General features: G+C 48.0%; 2 long non-coding RNA genes across 2 annotated transcripts; both read left to right on the top strand.

The window, feature by feature from the left end:
• The first annotated feature begins 6,824 nt into the window (after positions 1-6,824).
• LOC148379563 (uncharacterized) lies at positions 6,825-11,033 on the top strand. Its single transcript, XR_015855539.1, has 5 exons — positions 6,825-6,935; positions 7,059-7,136; positions 8,701-8,871; positions 8,995-9,072; positions 10,945-11,033. It is a non-coding gene; the product is annotated as an uncharacterized LOC148379563 (long non-coding RNA).
• A 7,568-nt stretch (positions 11,034-18,601) lies between these two features.
• Positions 18,602-20,229, top strand: LOC148379562 (uncharacterized). Its single transcript, XR_015855476.1, has 3 exons — positions 18,602-18,872; positions 18,997-19,110; positions 19,342-20,229. It is a non-coding gene; the product is annotated as an uncharacterized LOC148379562 (long non-coding RNA).
• Positions 20,230-20,870: the final 641 nt, after the last annotated feature.

The following is a 20,870-nucleotide window of genomic DNA, read 5'->3' as shown; positions in this document are numbered from 1 at the left end:
CAGCAGACGACACAACGGTGGTGGGGCTCATCAGAGACAACAACGACCTGGACTACAGAGAGGAGGTGGAGCAGCTGGTGGGCTGGTGCAGAGAAAACAGCCTGATCCTGAATGAGGAGAAGATGAAGGAGATCATTGTCGACTTCAGGAAAAAACAGCCTCACCACGCTCCACTGATCATCAACAGCTCAGCTGTGGAGGTGGTCAGCACCACCAAATTCCTGGGGGTCCACATCACAGAAGACCTCACCTGGACTATGAACACTACGGCACTGGTCAAGAGGGCACAGAAGCGCTTGTACTTCCTGCGGAGGATGAGGAGAGCCCACCTGCCCCCACCCATCATGAGGACGTTCTACAGGAGCACCATAGAGAGCATTCTGACAAGCTGTCTCTCTGTGTGGTGTGGAGGCTGCACCGCCTCCGATTGGAAGAACGTGAGGAGAGTGGTGAGGACAGCAGAGAGGATCATAGGGGCTCCTCTTCCCTCCATTCAGGACATTTCATCTCAGCGCTGCATGTCCCGTGCCCGTAACATCATCAATGACCCATCACACCCCCACCATGGACTGTTCTCCCTGCTGCCCTCTGGGAAGAGGTTTGCAGCATCCGCTGCAGGTCCACCAGGTTCTGCAACAGCTTTTTCCCTGCTGTCATCAGACTGTTGAACACTAGAACTGTTGAGCTCTAAACTGAACTCTGCATCACACATTCACAGAACTGTACTTTATGACACTACGGACCTCTATCTTGCACTATCTCGCACTACCAACTTTACTGAACTTGTATAAACCCTTTAAATAGAAGTTTAATACATGGTTTAGCATTCCTCTGCACACTCTTGAATACTGTTTTGCCTACTTGCACTATTGCATAATTATCACTGCTGCACTTTATACTTATTTTTAATATATATATATATATATATATATATATATATATATATATAGTATATATGTATATATATATATTTTCATAGGATATGTTACTTCTATTCAACTGCAATATCACTACTTTGTTGTAAGACGTATGCAACGGAATTTCGTTTTGTATGCACCATGTGCAGACAAGATGACAATAAAGTTTGTCTAAGTCTAAGTCTAAGTCATGTCAGGTCAGCTGTCTGGAGAGAGAGAGAAGTCAGGACCTGCGGGCGGAGCACCACCGTGCCACCGCCGCCATGACGGAACTCAAAAGCAAACTCCATGAGGAGAAGCAGAAAGAGTTAGCCATTACCAGGGAGACATTACTGCGGCAGCATGAAATGGAGCTGATGAGAGTGATCAAAATCAAAGATGGAGAGATCCAGCGACTGAATGCCTTGGTCCTCAGCCTGAGGGACGGCTCCATGGACAAGGTGATCCGCTCTATCCGTGTCTGACTATCCGCACGCCACGTCGGGCTTCGATGCGGCCGCTACCGTATTGTGTAGCTTGTCCCCAGTAAGCGTCGCGGCGCTCCGTTGCGGTCTCAACGGCCCGGTGTGGCGCAATGTCTGCTCAGGTGAGGAGGGGGGGCGCTTTGCTGGCGGAGGTGGAGGAGACGCGGCGGTGTCGGGAGACCGAGCGGTGTCGCCTCCACCAGGAGCGCGGAAGAAGCCCTGGCAGCGGCCCAGCAGGCCTGGCAGTCCCGAGCGGCCGAGCTCCGATCGGCTCATCACCAGCATCGGGAGGAGCTGAGCCGAACCAAGAGAGACTGCGAGAGGGAGATCCGCCGACTGGTAGGACTGATCAGATGTGCGGTGCGTGGCTATGTTCCCAATTTCGTTGTATACCTGCAGTGCAATGACACCTAAGGCATTCTATTCTATTCTATTTCACAAGAAGAAAATGTCCGGTTGCTCGCTTCGCTTTTGTCACAGCAAAGGTGTTCTAGTCGATTCAAGAAAAAAATTGGCCGGTTGCTCTCTTTGTTTTTGTCACAATTCTGGCAAATGAGTTTGCCCGCCTGCCTGAGCGCTCCCCGTTTGTACATCCAGACGGATGAGATCAAGCTGAAAGACAGAGCGGTTAGTGTTTTGGATGAAGCCCTGGGGCCGGCCACGTCCACCGCCTTCAGCTGCAGACTCAGGCTGCCGAGCAGCAGATCGCTGCCCTGAGGGATTCCCAAAGGGCGGGCCTAAACTACCCTGGAAGTGGGGTCAACGCCGCTACTAGCAATCCTCTTCATTGCGTAAGCCACCTCATCACACACTTGCAGTACGCATGACTTAGTTCGTTGCTGGAGGAAGGTAGCACAAAAACAGTTTTGAACTTTGAACGAGTGCTTGTGTGTGTGTGTTGCGGGGCGTTTTCAGTCTCAGGAGGATCGGGACACGCGACGGTTTCATCTGAAAATCGCTGAGCTCAGCGCAGTCATCAGGAAACTGGAGGATCGAAACGCCCTGCTTTCTGAAGAGCGCAATGAACTGGTAATTTATTGACGGCACGCTTGAAGGTTTGCGCTACGTTTGATGCGCGCCATCCAGCGAGGCACCCATTGCGCTTGCTTATTAGTTGAGCGGCGCGGCGAGTCGGTTGCCTGGTAGATGTCTTTTATTGGGAGCCAAAGCCACGATTCCGTTCAAACCGATGCAAAAGGAATGGATACGTTCTGGCCCGCGTGTTGTGCGTCTTTCACATCCCGCACTTCATGCTTGCAGCTAAAGCGACTGAGAGAAACAGAAAGCCAGTTTCTGCCACTCCTGTACAAAAACAAACGCCTGAGCAGGAAGAATGAAGAACTCTCGCTGGTGCTGTGTCGCCTTGAAAACAAAGTGCGCTTTGTCACCCAGGAGAACGAGGAGATGGCAAGCTTGGTAAGTCGACGCGGACAACGGCGGCGTGCCAACAGAGTCCACTGCATTTGTGTTCCACAGAGAAGGCCTAGTTCGCTCAATGACCTGGACCGCGGTTGCGGCCAGCAGGACGGTGAAATGGAGTTCCTTCAAGTTGTGGAGCAGCGGCACATCATCGACGACTTGTCCAAGGTCTTCAGGCAGGCGACTCGGTGCACGTACGGCAGCGCCGCGCTCGCTCGCTGTCGCCAGGAAACCTTTTCCGTCCAAAGCTTGGCCGGCGGCCGCCATCCAAAAAATTGGCCCCTTAAATTCCGACCTTTCAAGCAGGAGCATTGTGCGCACGCGTTTGAACACGCTTTAGACTTGTTTTGCCGTTTTCAGCAGCTCAAAGCTCCCGTTTTGTCAGCGCCTTTGCCACTCGCTGTGCGCTGAAAACGACGGACTTGCCCGGCTGCTCAGCCCGTCAACCATGAGCCGCGAGCGCGACGTCATTGTCCGTAGGCAGCTAGTGGCAAAATGCACCCTGTTAGAGTTGCGCTCGCTCCAACTTATTTTGCAAGAACCACACGGGAGACAAGTAAGTTCTTTTGGACACCTGCAGGTGGAGAGTCCATCCGTTGTACGAATGAAGTCTGACTCTCGGCTCCTGCACGAGCATTTTAATTAAGAGAAACAGGGTGGGTGTAAGAGTGGATTGAATAGAGGAAGCCCTTGACCTCTAGTCAAAACATAGCAAGGGGTGTTTTACGACTTTGCGTAGGAAGGGATAAGCGATAGGGATAAATAAGGGATAAATAATATTATTTATTACAGGTCGCAGTCAAAGTCAAAGCAACACAATGATACGATAAAGATAATCTGGAAAACCCTGACACACCCTGTAGTTGTCACTTTTGGAAAAGACGAGCGTCCCTCCAATCATCGCCGGTGACGTGTTTTTCAGGCTCTGGAGACAGGAGCTCATGTCAGAAATGTCATTGTGAGTCGCGTTTGTTTCTGCGCCGGAGCCGTTCGTTCCCTTTGCATCCAAAGAATCTCTTTATTATTTGTGTCGACAGGAGAGAGATTTGCTGCTACGATACCGACGTCGAGAATCTCTGAGGAGGAACAAAGCGTGAGGTCCTGCAAGGTGAGTCTGTTTGTTTGCGGCTGCTTGGTGTTGCGCAAGATGAAATGGCCTTTTTCTCGCTATCGTTCCTCTCGTCGATTCATCGTGAGGTGTCGCTTCAGTTTGTTCAGAGAGATGTTTGCTTCCGCGCCCGCAGGTCATCGAAACATTTTACGGCTACGACGAAGACGTGTTGGTGGACTCGGACGGATCGTCCTTGTCTTTTCACACCGACAGAACCCCCGACACGGAACCCGAAGAGGTAGCCCGCCATTTCTGCCAGCGTATTGGCACCAAACATTCCTCTTCAGCCTGGAATCGGACTCGTCTTTGCGTCGCGGGTGCTTTGTCGCGGGTCTGACTGATTCTGGTACTAGTGCTGTGTTGCATTGGTGTGTGCATGAAGAGGCGGAGCTTCGCTACCGCCAGCTGACGCAAGAATATCAAGCGCTGCAACGAGCCTACGCTCTGCTAGCCCAGACCAGCGAAGGGGACTACGACGCCGAGAAGGAGATCAAGGTGGCGCCCCTTCCCGCAACCCCCGGCCGGGTCGCAGCCTCCCCGTTCTCACCCAGCCTCGGGTGTTCTCTGGTCTGAAAGGAGGAGGAGGAGCCTCCCTCCTCCTCCTTTCAGACCAGAGAAAAGCTGATGGTAGAAATGGGTCACTATCAAAGCAGAGTAGCAGATCTGGAGTCAGCGCTGAAGCAACAAGGACAGGTAAGCTCATCAATGAGCACACCTTTTTCTCAGACAAAATAGCTACATTCTTCAGTCACTCATCCGTCTGGCATTACTGGACCAACCCCCCCCGAACGTGGCTGGGAAAATGCGGAGAAAAGCAAATGTCATTTTCCAGTCAACCAAAGAATTTGTGGATGAAAATGACACAACATTCCAAAGCTGTCCACGCGTTTGTCTCTTCTAGAATGTCAAGTGGGTGGAGGAGAAGCAGCTGCTGCGTCAGAGCAATCAGCAGTTGGCCGAAAAGGTGACGGAAAGAAAGGCGCTGGGCGGAGTCGCTTGGCGTCACACCTGTCGGGAAGCCCCGCAGATGAGGTCTGACTGTCTTTTCAGGTCAGGCGGATGGAGGCGGAAGAAGCGCGTCTGAAAGAGCACATCCAGGATATCCGAGACCAAAACGAACTGCTTGAGTTCCGCATCCTGGAGCTGGAGGTGGGAAGACTCGCACAAGCGTGTTGAGGCCAGAGATGTGACGGACGGACGGACGGACGGACGGATGCATGCCTCTGCCTTTCAGGAGAGGGAATGGCGCTCCCCCGTCTTGAAGTTTCTGCAAGTCCGTTTCCCAGACGGCCTCAGCCCTTTGCAGATCTACTGCGAGGCCGAGGGCGTGAGCGTACGTAAGGCGTCCCTCGCAACCCTAACCTTAACCCGAGGTCCCAGGACACCTTACATTGCTCCTTGCGCCTTTCCCCCGGACATCGTCATCAGTGATCTGATGAAGAAGCTGGACATCCTGGGCTATAACGCCGTAAGTGTATGTCGAACTCCTTATGTTCGCACTCCACGAGACTCGGCGGCTCAAATGTGACTTTTGGAAGGCTTTGCGCTGAAAGAAGCTTGTTGACGCTGTGCCTTTGGGCTCTTGCAGAATCTCACCAACGAGGAGCAGGTGGTCGTGATTCACGCCAGGACCCTTCTCACCCTAGCCGAGAAGGTAACGCGCACGTCCACGCACGCTCTCGCATTCTGCTTATGTGACAGCAGCCTTTCCTCAGTGGTTAGAATACATCAAAGTGACCAAGTCAGCACTTCAACAGAAGATGTTGGACATTGAAAGTGAGAAGGTAGACAGACACGCGACATCAGCCAAGGGGAACTCCGGCAATGTGCCCCAACAATTCTGACCTTGAGCTGTGCTAGGATATGTTCTGCAAGCAGAAGGGCTACCTGGATGAAGAGTTGGACTTCAGGAAGTGTTCCATGGACCAGGCTCATAAGGTAAGCCGCCCTCAAATCTCCCGCCGGACCACTGATGGACGAGGATTGCGGCCCAGAGGATCCTGGAGCTGGAGGCCATGTTGTACGAGGCGCTACCGCAGCGGGACTGCCCCGCCACGGACGGCGAAAAAGCCAGCCACGCTGGCGTGAATGACGTGCTGACGGCGGATCAGAGAGAAGAGCTTAGGAGCGCCGTGGACCAATGGAAGCGAGCCCTAATGTGCGAGTTGAGGGAGCGCGACGCTTGCATCCTCCAAGAGAGAATGGATCTGCTGCACAGCGCGCAACAGGTAAGGGCCCAAAGCCAGCCCGGCACTTACTTGCACGCTTACTGGCTTTTGAATGCCACTTTCCATTTGTCCATCCTAGAGGAACAAAGAGCTGAAAGAATTCATCGAAGCTCAGAAGAGACAAATCAAACAATTGGAGGAGAAGTTTCTGTTTCTCTTTCTATTCTTCTCCTTGGCCTTCATTCTGTGGCCCTAACACCAGCTGGTGAGTGAGCTCCAGCGGCACCGCACTCGACACCTCCGATACACTGCCAGCCGGTCTCAGACGTTGGCAGACGCTCCTATGCCAACGTATACCCCCCGCCACGGTGACAGAGGCACCGCGTCACACCGGCGCTCATCCAATCAGAAGGCAGGAAAAGCAAATTCACATGCAGGGCACTTTTGAACCAGAAGAGAGCGCCACAAAAAACGGTTGTTGCCCCAAACGCGCACTAAAAAGGGTCAGAATAACAAGAGTCCCACTGGCCAGCCGGGGCCACCCGTCCAGCTGTTTCTTCAGGGGGGAAAAAAATTGGAGTCACCGGTGAGTACATTTTGCATTTAGCTCTGCTTTTCTGCTTCTGTCTTCAAGTGTGTGGCATCCTGCGATCAAAGATTCAGCCAACCCCAAAGCGGTTGACCTCAACGTCCCACCACCATGTGGGGGACGTCGAATTTCGACGATTCTTTCTGGTCAACGGTTGTAAATGATTGTGTTGATTAAAAAAGAAAACTTGATGTAACTCTACTTTTAACTGCCGTTTCAGATAGATTTGGAATTGCATCACATCCAATTTTGCCTAGAGCGTACACGGTAAGTAACACTCGTTGTGTTTAAGGAGATTTACGTTTGTAATAGCAGAAGTGTAGCCGCGTTGCGTTGTACGTGTGAATGTTGGTCCAGGCGAAATGTTAATGTTTAATTTCATTCCTTTAGGTTCCACGGTGTTTGTTGGCTGCAAGTTTTCCACTGCAAGAAGAGGCTCATATCATTGACCAGGAGCGAGCTACAATGGTGAGTAGCCATAACATTTATGTTAAACACTTCCTATTTCATGTCTAACAGTACTTGATTTAACAAATAACCATAAATAAATACAGTGTGGGCACTGAAGTTAACATATGTGATTATACTGCCTAATCTGTCACCGAGTAGATTGTTGCAAAGTAATATAAGATCCAAAGTTGTAATTCAGAATAGTTTTCAAAAGAAGGCCATTAGAATTATATACAAGTCTGATTACCCTGAACAAGCTATTAATTAAATCACAAATTCTTCAATTCAAAGATTTGGTAGATTATCAGACAAATAATGTCTAACAGTAATTGATTTAACACATCACGATAAGTAGATTGAGTGTGGGCACTCTCAAGTTAACATATGTGATTATACTGCCTAATCTGTTACAGAGTATGTTGTTGCCAAGTAATGTAGAATAGATCCAAAGTAGTAATCCAGAATAGTTTTGAAGAGGCCATTAGAATGATAAACAAATCTGATTACCTTGAACATAATAACAAGCTAAGTGTTTAATATGTCCTATGAAGTCAAAATTGGGCACCATCATGTGGTGAAATTTGGAATTGCATCACATCCAATTTTGCCTGGGAACAAACAGATTAAATAAATCTTAGTTTTGAATAAGCCACTCCTTCTCAAACAAGTAAACTCTGCCCATTTCGCGCAGTAGATGTTCTGTTAATATCTAGTATTTATACAAAGTCATAATTTAAATTGCTTTCAACCTTCATTCATCGGTTCAACCAACATTACTCGCTCTTATTACCAACTTGTATTGATTTAACTAAGCGTTTAATACTTCCTATAAGGTCTCAAGGCAAGATTTGGCAAAATACAATTTCAGCAAATCCAATTTTGCCAGGGAACAAAAATAGATTAAATAAACTAAATAAGTCCTCTTCCCATTAAATAAATCAGAAAAGTCTGTCTTGTAACCAGTCCTCTTCAAACAAGTAAAGTCTGCCCATTTTGTGCCGTAGATTTTGTGTCTATGCCTAGTATTTAAACAAAATCATAATTTAAACGACTTCTTTCCTTCATTCACTTTGGAAATTTGGAATTGCAGCAAATCGAATTTTGCCAGGGAACAAAAACAGATCAATTAAACTAAATAAGTCTTCTTCCCATTAAATAAATTAAAAAAGTCTGTCTTGTAACCAGTCCTTTTCAAACAAGTAAAGTCTGCCCATTTTGTGCCGTCGATTTTGTGTTAATGCCTAGTATTTATACAAAATCATAATTTAAAGGACTTCATTCCGTCATTCACTTTGGAAATTTGGAATTGCAGCACATCAAATTTTGCCTGGGAAGAAAAGTAGATTAAATAAATTTAATAAGTCTTACTACTTCCCATTAAATAAATTAAATACGTCTTACTTGTTCCCACTCCTTTTCAAAACAGTAGTTTAAAACGAGGGCCCTTCACTCAATCTTTAACCTCAACCCCGCACGTTGTGTTGTATCTGTGAATGTTGGTTGTGGCCAAATGATAGTTTTCTTTCATTCGTTTAGGTTCCAAGAAAACTTGATGTAACTCTACTTTTAACTGCCGTTTCAGATAAGCGGGTATTACGTCGCAGTCATGTGCCGCGGATATGACGTAATTGCCCGAACCTCCGCCAAAATTCAAATCTGTTGGCGCGATGGCCGTGAGCCACTGAGCAGCGACGATTATCAACAGAAATATCTTTATTTTCTGCTTGCAACTGGACCGTCTAGAGCGTACACGGTAAGTAACACTCATTGTGTTTAAGGAGATTTACGTTTGTAATAGCAGAAGTGTAGCCGCGTTGCGTTGTACGTGTGAAAATTGGTCGAGGCGAAATGTTAATGTTTAATTTCATTCCTTTAGGTTCCACGGTGTTTGTTGGCTGCAAGTTTTCCACTGCAAGAAGAGGCTCGTATCATTGACCAGGAGCGAGCTACAATGGTGAGTAGCCATAACATTTATGTTAAACACTTCCTATTTCATGTCTAACAGTACTTGATTTAACAAATAACCATAAATAAATACAGTGTGGGCACTGAAGTTAACATATGTGATTATACTGCCTAATCTGTCACGGAGTAGATTGTTGCAAAGTAATATAAGATCCAAAGTTGTAATTCAGAATAGTTTTCAAAAGAAGGCCATTAGAATTATATACAAGTCTGATTACCCTTAACATAACAACAAGCTATTAATTAAATCACAAATTCTTCAATTCAAAGATTTGGTAGATTATCAGACAAATAATGTCTGACAGTAATTGATTTAACACATCACGATAAGTAGATTGAGTGTGGGCACTCTCAAGTTAACAGATATGATTATACTGCCTAATCTGTTACAGAGTATGTTGTTGCCAAGTAATGTAGAATAGATCCAAAGTAGTAATCCAGAATAGTTTTGAAGAGGCCATTAGAATAATAAACAAATCTGATTACCTTGAACATAATAACAAGCTAAGTGTTTAATATGTCCTATGAAGTCAAAATTGGGCACCATCATGTGGTGAAATCTGGAATTGCATCACATCCAATTTTGCCTGGGAACAAACAGATTAAATAAATCTTAGTTTTGAATAAGCCACTCCTTCTCAAACAAGTAAACTCTGCCCATTTCGCGCAGTAGATGTTCTGTTAATATCTAGTATTTATACAAAGTCATAATTTAAATTGCTTTCAACCTTCATTCATCGGTTCAACCAACATTACTCGCTCTTATTACCAACTTGTATTGATTTAACTAAGCGTTTAATACTTCCTATCAGGTCTCAAGGCAAGATTTGGCAAAATACAATTTCAGCAAATCCAATTTTGCCAGGGAACAAAAATAGATTAAATAAACTAAATAAGTCTTCTTCCCATTAAATAAATCAGAAAAGTCTGTCTTGTAACCAGTCCTCTTCAAACAAGTAAAGTCTGCCCATTTTGTGCCGTAGATTTTGTGTCTATGCCTAGTATTTAAGCAAAATCATAATTTAAACGACTTCTTTCCTTCATTCACTTTGGAAATTTGGAATTGCAGCAAATCGAATTTTGCCAGGGAACAAAAATAGATCGATTAAACTAAATAAGTCTTCTTCCCATTAAATAAATTAAAAAAGTCTGTCTTGTAACCAGTCCTTTTCAAACAAGTAAAGTCTGCCCATTTTGTGCCGTCGATTTTGTGTCAATGCCTAGTATTTATACAAAATCATAATTTAAAGGACTTCATTCCTTCATTCACTTTGGAAATTTGGAATTGCAGCACATCAAATTTTGCCTGGGAAGAAAAGTAGATTAAATAAATTTAATAAGTCTTACTACTTCCCATTAAATAAATTAAATACGTCTTACTTGTTCCCACTCCTTTTCAAAAAAGTAGTTTAAAACGAGGTCCCTTCACTCAACCTTTAACCCTATTTATTCACCTTCTAGGCTAAGTGTTAAAGGCTAAGTGTTAAAGGCTAAGTGTTAAAGGCTAAGTGTTAAAGGCTAAGTGTTAAAGGCTAAGTGTTAGAGGCTAAGTGCCAGAGGCTAGGCGCCAGAGGCGAGTTTTTGTGGGCTGAAGTTTTAGTGGGGTTAGTGTGAATACAATCCAAAAGAATACAACAGAATACAATACAATAGAATATAATACATAGATTAAATTCAATAGCTCTTACTACTTCCCATTAAATAAATTAAATACGTCTTACTTGTTCCCAATCCTTTTCAAAAAAGTAGTTTAAAACGAGGGCCCTTCACTCAACCTTTAACCTCAACCCCGCATGTCACATTGTGTTGTATCTGTGAATGTTGGTTGTGGCCAAATGATAGTTTTCTTTCATTCGTTTAGGTTCCACGGTGTTTGTTGGCTATGTTTTCCACTGTCAGAAGGATGAAAATACAAAGTACAACGCTTGGACGTGGGCGAAGACGTCACCGGTGAGTCCTTCCTTCCTATTTATTTACCTTCTAGATGCTAGAGGCTAAGTGTTAGAGGCTAAGTGTTAAAGGCAACACAATACGAACAACACAACACAATACGAACAACTCAACACAATATGAACAACACAATATGAACAACACAACACAATACGAACAACACAACACAATACGAACAACACAACACAATACGAACAACACAACACATTACGAACAACACAACACAATACGAACAACACAACGATACTGCACTGAACAACACGATACCGCACTGAGAAACACGATACCGCACTGAACAACACGATACCGCACTGAACAACACCATGCCGCACTGAACACCATGCCACACTGAACAACACCATCCCGCACTGAACAACACCATGCCGCACTAAACAACACCATGCCGCACTGAACAACACCATGCCTCACTGAACGACACCATGCCGCACTGAAAGACACCATGCCGCACTGAACGACACCATGCCGCACTGAAAGACACCAACCCGCACTGAACACCATGCCGCACTGAACAACACCATCCTGCACTGAACAACACCATCCCGCACTAAACAACACCATGCCGCACTGAACAACATTATGCCGCACTGAACATTATGCCGCACTGAACAACACCATGCCGCACTGAACAACACCATGCCGCACTGAACAACATTATGCCGCACTGAACAACACCATGCCGCACTGAACAACACCATGCCGCACTGAACAACACCATGCCGCACTGAACAACACCATGCCGCACTGAACAACATTATGCCGCACTGAACAACACCATGCCGCACTGAACAACACCATCCTGCACTGAACAACACCATTCCGCATTGAACACCATGCCGCACTGAACAACACCATGCCGCACTGAACAACACCATCCCGCACTGAACAACACCATGCCGCATTGAACAACACCATGCCGCACTGAACAACACCATGCTGCACTGAACAACATTATGCTGCACTGAACAACACGATCCTGCATTGAACAACACCATGCCGTACTGAACAACACCATCCTGCACTGAACAACACCATCCTGCACTGAACAACACCACCCCGCACTGAACAACACGATCCCGCATTGAACAACACCATCCCGCACTGAACAACACCATGCCGCACTGAACAACACCATTCCGCACTGAACAACACCATGCCGCACTGAACAACACCATGCCGCACTGAACAACACCATGCCGCACTGAACAACACCATGCCGCACTGAACAACATTATGCCGCACTGAACAACACCATGCCGCACTGAACAACACCATCCCGCACTGAACAACACCATGCCGCATTGAACAACACCATGCCGCACTGAACAACACCATCCTGCACTGAACAACATCATCCCGCACTAAACAACACCATGCCGCACTGAACAACATTATGGCGCACTGGACAACATTATGCCGCACTGGACAACACCATTCCGCACTGAACAACACCATGCCGCACTGAACAACACCATGCCGCACTGAACAACACCATGCCGCACTGAACAACATTATGCCGCACTGAACAACACCATGCCGCACTGAACAACACCATGCCGCACTGAACAACACGATCCCGCATTGAACAACACCATCCTGCACTGAACAACACCATGCCGCACTGAACAACACCATGCCGCACTGAACAACACCATTCCGCACTGAACAACACCATGCCGCACTGAACAACACCATCCTGCACTGAACAACACCATCCTGCACTGAACAACACCGTGCCGCATTGAACAACACCATGCCGCACTGAACAACACCATCCTGCACTGAACAACACCATGCCGCACTGAACAACACCATGCCGCACTGAACAACACCATGCCGCACTGAACAACATTATGCCGCACTGAACAACATTATGCCGCACTAAACAACATTATGTCGCACTGAACAACACCATGCCGCACTGAACAACACCATGCTGCACTGAACAACATTATGCCGCACTGAACAACACGATCCCGCATTGAACAACACCATCCCGCAGTGAACAACACCATGCCGCATTGAACAACACCATGCCGCACTAAACAACACCATGCTGCACTGAACAACATTATGCTGCACTGAACAACACGATCCTGCATTGAACAACACCATGCCGCACTGAACAACACCATCCTGCACTGAACAACACCTTTCCACACTGAACAACACCATGCCGCACTGAACAACATTATGCCGCACTGAACAACACCATGCCGCACTGAACAACACCATGCCGCACTGAACAACACCATGCCGCACTGAACAACACCATGCCGCAATGAACAACACCATCCCGCACTGAACAACACCATGCCGCATTGAACAACACCATGCCGCACTGAACAACACCATCCCGCACTGAACAACACCACCCCGCACTGAACAACACCATCCCGAATTGAACAACACCATCCCGGACTGAACAACACCATGCCGCACTGAACAACACCATTCCGCACTGAACAACACCATGCCGCACTGAACAACACCATGCCGCACTGAACAACACCATGCCACACTGAACAACACCATGCCGCACTGAACAACATTATGCCGCACTGAACAACACCATGCCGCACTGAACAACACCATCCCGCACTGAACAACACCATGCCGCATTGAACAACACCATGCCGCACTGAACAACACCATCCTGCACTGAACAACACCATCCCGCACTGAACAACACCATGCCGCACTGAACAACATTATGGCGCACTGAACAACATTATGGCGCACTGAACAACACCATGCCGCACTGAACAACACCATGCCGCACTGAACAACACCATGCCGCACTGAACAACATTATGCCGCACTGAACAACATTATGCCGCACTGAACAACACCATGCTGCACTGAACACCACCATGCCGCACTGAACAACACCATGCCGCACTGAACAACACGATGTCGCACTGAACAACACGACGCCGCACAGAACAACACGACGCCGCACAGAATAACACAATACCGCACAGAACAACACAATACCGCACAAACAGTTTTAGATAATATTACGTCGCAGTCATGTGACGCGGACATGACGTCAATAGGCGGAACTCACGGCAAAATTATAATCCGTGGGCGTGGCTTGCAACAGAAAGTAGGAAAGCGGCAATTCTGGCAAACAAGACACAGCGGTTAGTAACACGATGACTAACAAGGCAAATATTTTTGTTTTCAGCTTGTAACTTGACCGTCTAGAGCGTACAAGGTAATTACAACTGTTTTTTTTAGCCCTGAAAAGCGAGGGAGTGTGGCGTTTGGGAGGAATGTCGAACTCGGCGTCTGCTTCCAGCCACAGACGCCAAATTTCGACGATTATTTCGACTGGTCAACGGTTGTAAATTATTGCGTTGACTAAAAACTTTATTTAACTCTACTCTTAACTTTGCCGTTTCAGATATGCGGGTATTACACCGCGGATATGACGTCAATAGGCTGAACTCTCGCCAAAATTCAAATCTGTGGGCGCAATGGCCTTGAGCGAGACACCGGATACAAACACGACGATTATCAACAGAAATATCTTTATTTTCTGCTTGCAAGTGGACCGTCTAGAGCGTACACGGTAAGTACAACTCATTGTGTTTAAAAAGATTTACGTTTGTGTAGTTTGCGTTGCGTTGTATCTGTGAATGTTGGTTGAAGCTAAATGTTAATGTTTAATTTCATTCCTTTAGGTTCCACGGTGTTTGTTGGCTGTATGTTTTCCACTGCAAGAAGAGGCTCGTATCATTGACCAGCAGGAGCTACAATGGTGAGTACCCCTTTCGTCTTCCATTTATGTTAAACACTTCCTATTTCATGTCTAACAGTACTCGATTTAACAAATAACCATAAATAAATACAGTGTGGGCAGTCACGTTAACATATGTGATTATCCTGCCTAATATGTTTATCACAAATATGTCACTAATCACTAATATGTTTATTTGTTTATCACAACACCTTTGGACCTTCAGCAATCGATTATTTCCCTTCATCTACATAGAGACAGAACGATGGTGTCTTAAACATCTCATTCATTTCACCAAATAACTTCACGCAGGTGGATAACGGCCGTCTCGGTCACGCTATGTTGCGTGATGCAGTTTTGAAGAACCAAATGCATTTATTCAATGAATAAGTCAAGCTAGTTCTATGTTTATGATGTTGTAAGTTACGGTACCGATTGAAGTTGAGTTCGAAGCCAGTGGAAAACAGCGCTGCGTTTGTGCTCTCCAGGTACAAATGTTGTGATCTCTGACTGACGACCGGGCGAGACTCGAGTAAGAGATGTCCAAACGAGCTCCGGCAGGGCGGGCCAAGGCGGAGCGAACGGACGCCCTTCAGGCCGCCAATGACGAGCTGAGAACCAAACTGATGGACGTCCAGTTAGAACTTCAGCAGGAGAAGAACAAGGTGAAAACCTCAACAGACAGACACTGCCTGCCTCCCTGCCTGCCTCCCTGCCTGCCTCCCTGCCTGCCTCCCTCCCTCTCAGTTTTCCCGATGTAGATTAGACATGCGTGTGCCATGACTGTGTCAGCCTACATCAACAAATGCACCGAGGACGTCAGCACCACTAAGAATATCATCACCCGGGGCAACCAACGACCCTGGATGACTGAGGAGGTACGTCAAACGCTACGAGCGCGGAACTCTGCCTTCAAGTCTGGCGACAAGGAGACACTGAGGACAGCGAGAGCCAACTTGAACCGTGCCATCAGGATAGCGAAGCGAGACCGCAGTCGAAAATTTCAGGATCGTTTCCACGACGTCAAAAACATCAGGAGTATGTGGCAAGGCATACGGGCGATTACAGACTACAACTCACCCTCCCCCCCCCCGGTGGGTGTAGTTGATGCTGATTTTCTAAATGGTCTAAATAACTTCTTTGGGAGGTTCGAGGCACTAAACGGCACTCCAGCAGTTAAAACTGTCCCCCATCAGGAAGAGGAGGTACTCTGCCTTGACTCCGCCGATGTGTTGAAGACCCTGAGGAGAGTCAACCCCTGTAAGGCCCCTGGCCCCGACAACATTCCTGGGCGTGTGTTCAGGGAATGTGCAAGTCATCTGGCTGGGGTCATCACAGACATTTTTAACACCTCGCTGGGCCAAGCCACAGTGCCGGCGTGCTTTAAGACTGCCTCCATCATTCCGGTGCCGAAGAAACCTCAAATCACCTCATTTAATGATTACCGGCCTGTTGCACTGACTCCGGTTATGATGAAGTGCTTCGAAAGGCTGCTTAAAGGTCACATCGTTTCCAGACTCCCCCTATTATTTGACCCGTTCCAGTTTGCCGACCGGCAAAACCGCTCCACTCAGGACGCCATCTCCTCCGTTCTTCACCTGAGCCTGGCTCACCTGGAGGAGAAGAACACCCATGTGCGGAGGCTGTTCCTGGACTTCAGCTCAGCGTTTAACACCATCATCCCACAGCATCTGGTAGGAAAATTGGAACACCTGGGCTTCAACACCCCCCTTCGCAACTGGCTGCTAGACTTCCTCACCAACAGACCTCAGTCAGTCCGGGTCGGACAGAACACCTCTGATGTCATCACCCTCAGCACAGGCTCCCTTCAGGGCTGCGTCCTGAGCCCCCTGCTGTGCACCCTGATGACACACGACTGCGTCCTCAGGTTCACCACCAATCACATCGTGAAGTCAGCAGACGACACAACGGTGGTGGGGCTCATCAGAGACAACAACGACCTGGACTACAGAGAGGAGGTGGAGCAGCTGGTGGGCTGGTGCAGAGAAAACAGCCTGATCCTGAATGAGGAGAAGATGAAGGAGATCATTGTCGACTTCAGGAAAAAACAGCCTCACCACGCTCCACTGATCATCAACAGCTCAGCTGTGGAGGTGGTCAGCACCACCAAATTCCTGGGGGTCCACATCACAGAAGACCTCACCTGGACTATGAACACTACGGCACTGGTCAAGAGGGCACAGAAGCGCTTGTACTTCCTGCGGAGGATGAGGAGAGCCCACCTGCCCCCACCCATCATGAGGACGTTCTACAGGAGCACCATAGAGAGCATTCTGACAAGCTGTCTCTCTGTGTGGTGTGGAGGCTGCACCGCCTCCGATTGGAAGAACGTGAGGAGAGTGGTGAGGACAGCAGAGAGGATCATAGGGGCTCCTCTTCCCTCCATTCAGGACATTTCATCTCAGCGCTGCATGTCCCGTGCCCGTAACATCATCAATGACCCATCACACCCCCACCATGGACTGTTCTCCCTGCTGCCCTCTGGGAAGAGGTTTGCAGCATCCGCTGCAGGTCCACCAGGTTCTGCAACAGCTTTTTCCCTGCTGTCATCAGACTGTTGAACACTAGAACTGTTGAGCTCTAAACTGAACTCTGCATCACACATTCACAGAACTGTACTTTATGACACTACGGACCTCTATCTTGCACTATCTCGCACTACCAACTTTACTGAACTTGTATAAACCCTTTAAATAGAAGTTTAATACATGGTTTAGCATTCCTCTGCACACTCTTGAATACTGTTTTGCCTACTTGCACTATTGCATAATTATCACTGCTGCACTTTATACTTATTTTTAATATATATATATATATATATATATATATATAGTATATGTATATATATATATATTGTCATAGGATATGTTACTTCTATTCAATTGCAATATCACTACTTTGTTGTAAGACGTATGCAACGGAATTTCGTTTTGTATGCACCATGTGCAGACAAGATGACAATAAAGTTTGTCTAAGTCTAAGTCTAAGTCATGTCAGGTCAGCTGTCTGGAGAGAGAGAGAAGTCAGGACCTGCGGGCGGAGCACCACCGTGCCACCGCCGCCATGACGGAACTCAAAAGCAAACTCCATGAGGAGAAGCAGAAAGAGTTAGCCATTACCAGGGAGACATTACTGCGGCAGCATGAAATGGAGCTGATGAGAGTGATCAAAATCAAAGATGGAGAGATCCAGCGACTGAATGCCTTGGTCCTCAGCCTGAGGGACGGCTCCATGGACAAGGTGATCCGCTCTATCCGTGTCTGACTATCCGCACGCCACGTCGGGCTTCGATGCGGCCGCTACCGTATTGTGTAGCTTGTCCCCAGTAAGCGTCGCGGCGCTCCGTTGCGGTCTCAACGGCCCGGTGTGGCGCAATGTCTGCTCAGGTGAGGAGGGGGGGCGCTTTGCTGGCGGAGGTGGAGGAGACGCGGCGGTGTCGGGAGACCGAGCGGTGTCGCCTCCACCAGGAGCGCGGAAGAAGCCCTGGCAGCGGCCCAGCAGGCCTGGCAGTCCTGAGCGGCCGAGCTCCGATCGGCTCATCACCAGCATCGGGAGGAGCTGAGCCGAACCAAGAGAGACTGCGAGAGGGAGATCCGCCGACTGGTAGGACTGATCAGATGCGCGGTGCGTGGCTATGTTCCCAATTTCGTTGTATACCTGCAGTGCAATGACACCTAAGGCATTCTATTCTATTCTATTTCACAAGAAGAAAATGTCCGGTTGCTCGCTTCGCTTTTGTCACAGCAAAGGTGTTCTAGTCGATTCAAGAAAAAAATTGGCCGGTTGCTCTCTTTGTTTTTGTCACAATTCTGGCAAATGAGTTTGCCCGCCTGCCTGAGCGCTCCCCGTTTGTACATCCAGACGGATGAGATCAAGCTGAAAGACAGAGCGGTTAGTGTTTTGGATGAAGCCCTGGGGCCGGCCACGTCCACCGCCTTCAGCTGCAGACTCAGGCTGCCGAGCAGCAGATCGCTGCCCTGAGGGATTCCCAAAGGGCGGGCCTAAACTACCCTGGAAGTGGGGTCAACGCCGCTACTAGCAATCCTCTTCATTGCGTAAGCCACCTCATCACACACTTGCAGTACGCATGACTTAGTTCGTTGCTGGAGGAAGGTAGCACAAAAACAGTTTTGAACTTTGAACGAGTGCTTGTGTGTGTGTGTTGCGGGGCGTTTTCAGTCTCAGGAGGATCGGGACACGCGACGGTTTCATCTGAAAATCGCTGAGCTCAGCGCAGTCATCAGAAAACTGGAGGATCGAAACGCCCTGCTTTCTGAAGAGCGCAATGAACTGGTAATTTATTGACGGCACGCTTGAAGGTTTGCGCTACGTTTGATGCGCGCCATCCAGCGAGGCACCCATTGCGCTTGCTTATTAGTTGAGCGGCGCGGCGAGTCGGTTGCCTGGTAGATGTCTTTTATTGGGAGCCAAAGCCACGATTCCGTTCAAACCGATGCAAAAGGAATGGGTACGTTCTGGCCCGCGTGTTGTGCGTCTTTCACATCCCGCACTTCATGCTTGCAGCTAAAGCGACTGAGAGAAACAGAAAGCCAGTTTCTGCCACTCCTGTACAAAAACAAACGCCTGAGCAGGAAGAATGAAGAACTCTCGCTGGTGCTGTGTCGCCTTGAAAACAAAGTGCGCTTTGTCACCCAGGAGAACGAGGAGATGGCAAGCTTGGTAAGTCGACGCGGACAACGGCGGCGTGCCAACAGAGTCCACTGCATTTGTGTTCCACAGAGAAGGCCTAGTTCGCTCAATGACCTGGACCGCGGTTGCGGCCAGCAGGACGGTGAAATGGAGTTCCTTCAAGTTGTGGAGCAGCGGCACATCATCGACGACTTGTCCAAGGTCTTCAGGCAGGCGACTCGGTGCACGTACGGCAGCGCCGCGCTCGCTCGCTGTCGCCAGGAAACCTTTTCCGTCCAAAGCTTGGCCGGCGGCCGCCATCCAAAAAATTGGCCCCTTAAATTCCGACCTTTCAAGCAGGAGCATTGTGCGCACGCGTTTGAACACGCTTTAGACTTGTTTTGCCGTTTTCAGCAGCTCAAAGCTCCCGTTTTGTCAGCGCCTTTGCCACTCGCTGTGCGCTGAAAACGACGGACTTGCCCGGCTGCTCAGCCCGTCAACCATGAGCCGCGAGCGCGACGTCATTGTCCGTAGGCAGCTAGTGGCAAAATGCACCCTGTTAGAGTTGCGCTCGCTCCAACTTATTTTGCAAGAACCACACGGGAGACAAGTAAGTTCTTTTGGACACCTGCAGGTGGAGAGTCCATCCGTTGTACGAATGAAGTCTGACTCTCGGCTCCTGCACGAGCATTTTAATTAAGAGAAACAGGGTGGGTGTAAGAGTGGATTGAATAGAGGAAGCCCTTGACCTCTAGTCAAAACATAGCAAGGGGTGTTTTACGACTTTGCGTAGGAAGGGATAAGCGATAGGGATAAATAAGGGATAAATAATATTATTTATTACAGGTCGCAGTCAAAGTCAAAGCAACACAATGATACGATAAAGATAATCTGGAAAACCCTGACACACCCTGTAGTTGTCACTTTTGGAAAAGACGAGCGTCCCTCCAATCATCGCCGGTGACGTGTTTTTCAGGCTCTGGAGACAGGAGCTCATGTCAGAAATGTCATTGTGAGTCGCGTTTGTTTCTGCGCCGGAGCCGTTCGTTCCCTTTGCATCCAAAGAATCTCTTTATTATTTGTGTCGACAGGAGAGAGATTTGCTGCTACGATACCGACGTCGAGAATCTCTGAGGAGGAACAAAGCGTGAGGTCCTGCAAGGTGAGTCTGTTTGTTTGCGGCTGCTTGGTGTTGCGCAAGATGAAATGGCCTTTTTCTCGCTATCGTTCCTCTCGTCGATTCATCGTGAGGTGTCGCTTCAGTTTGTTCAGAGAGATGTTTGCTTCCGCGCCCGCAGGTCATCGAAACATTTTACGGCTACGACGAAGACGTGTTGGTGGACTCGGACGGATCGTCCTTGTCTTTTCACACCGACAGAACCCCCGACACGGAACCCGAAGAGGTAGCCCGCCATTTCTGCCAG

The sequence above is a fragment of the Syngnathus floridae genome, chromosome 22, assembly GCF_059516105.1.
Source record: "Syngnathus floridae isolate MCC-2025c chromosome 22, RoL_Sflo_1.0, whole genome shotgun sequence".
Lineage (NCBI taxonomy): Eukaryota > Metazoa > Chordata > Actinopteri > Syngnathiformes > Syngnathidae > Syngnathus > Syngnathus floridae.
This window is presented reverse-complemented; position numbering and strand designations above follow the sequence as displayed.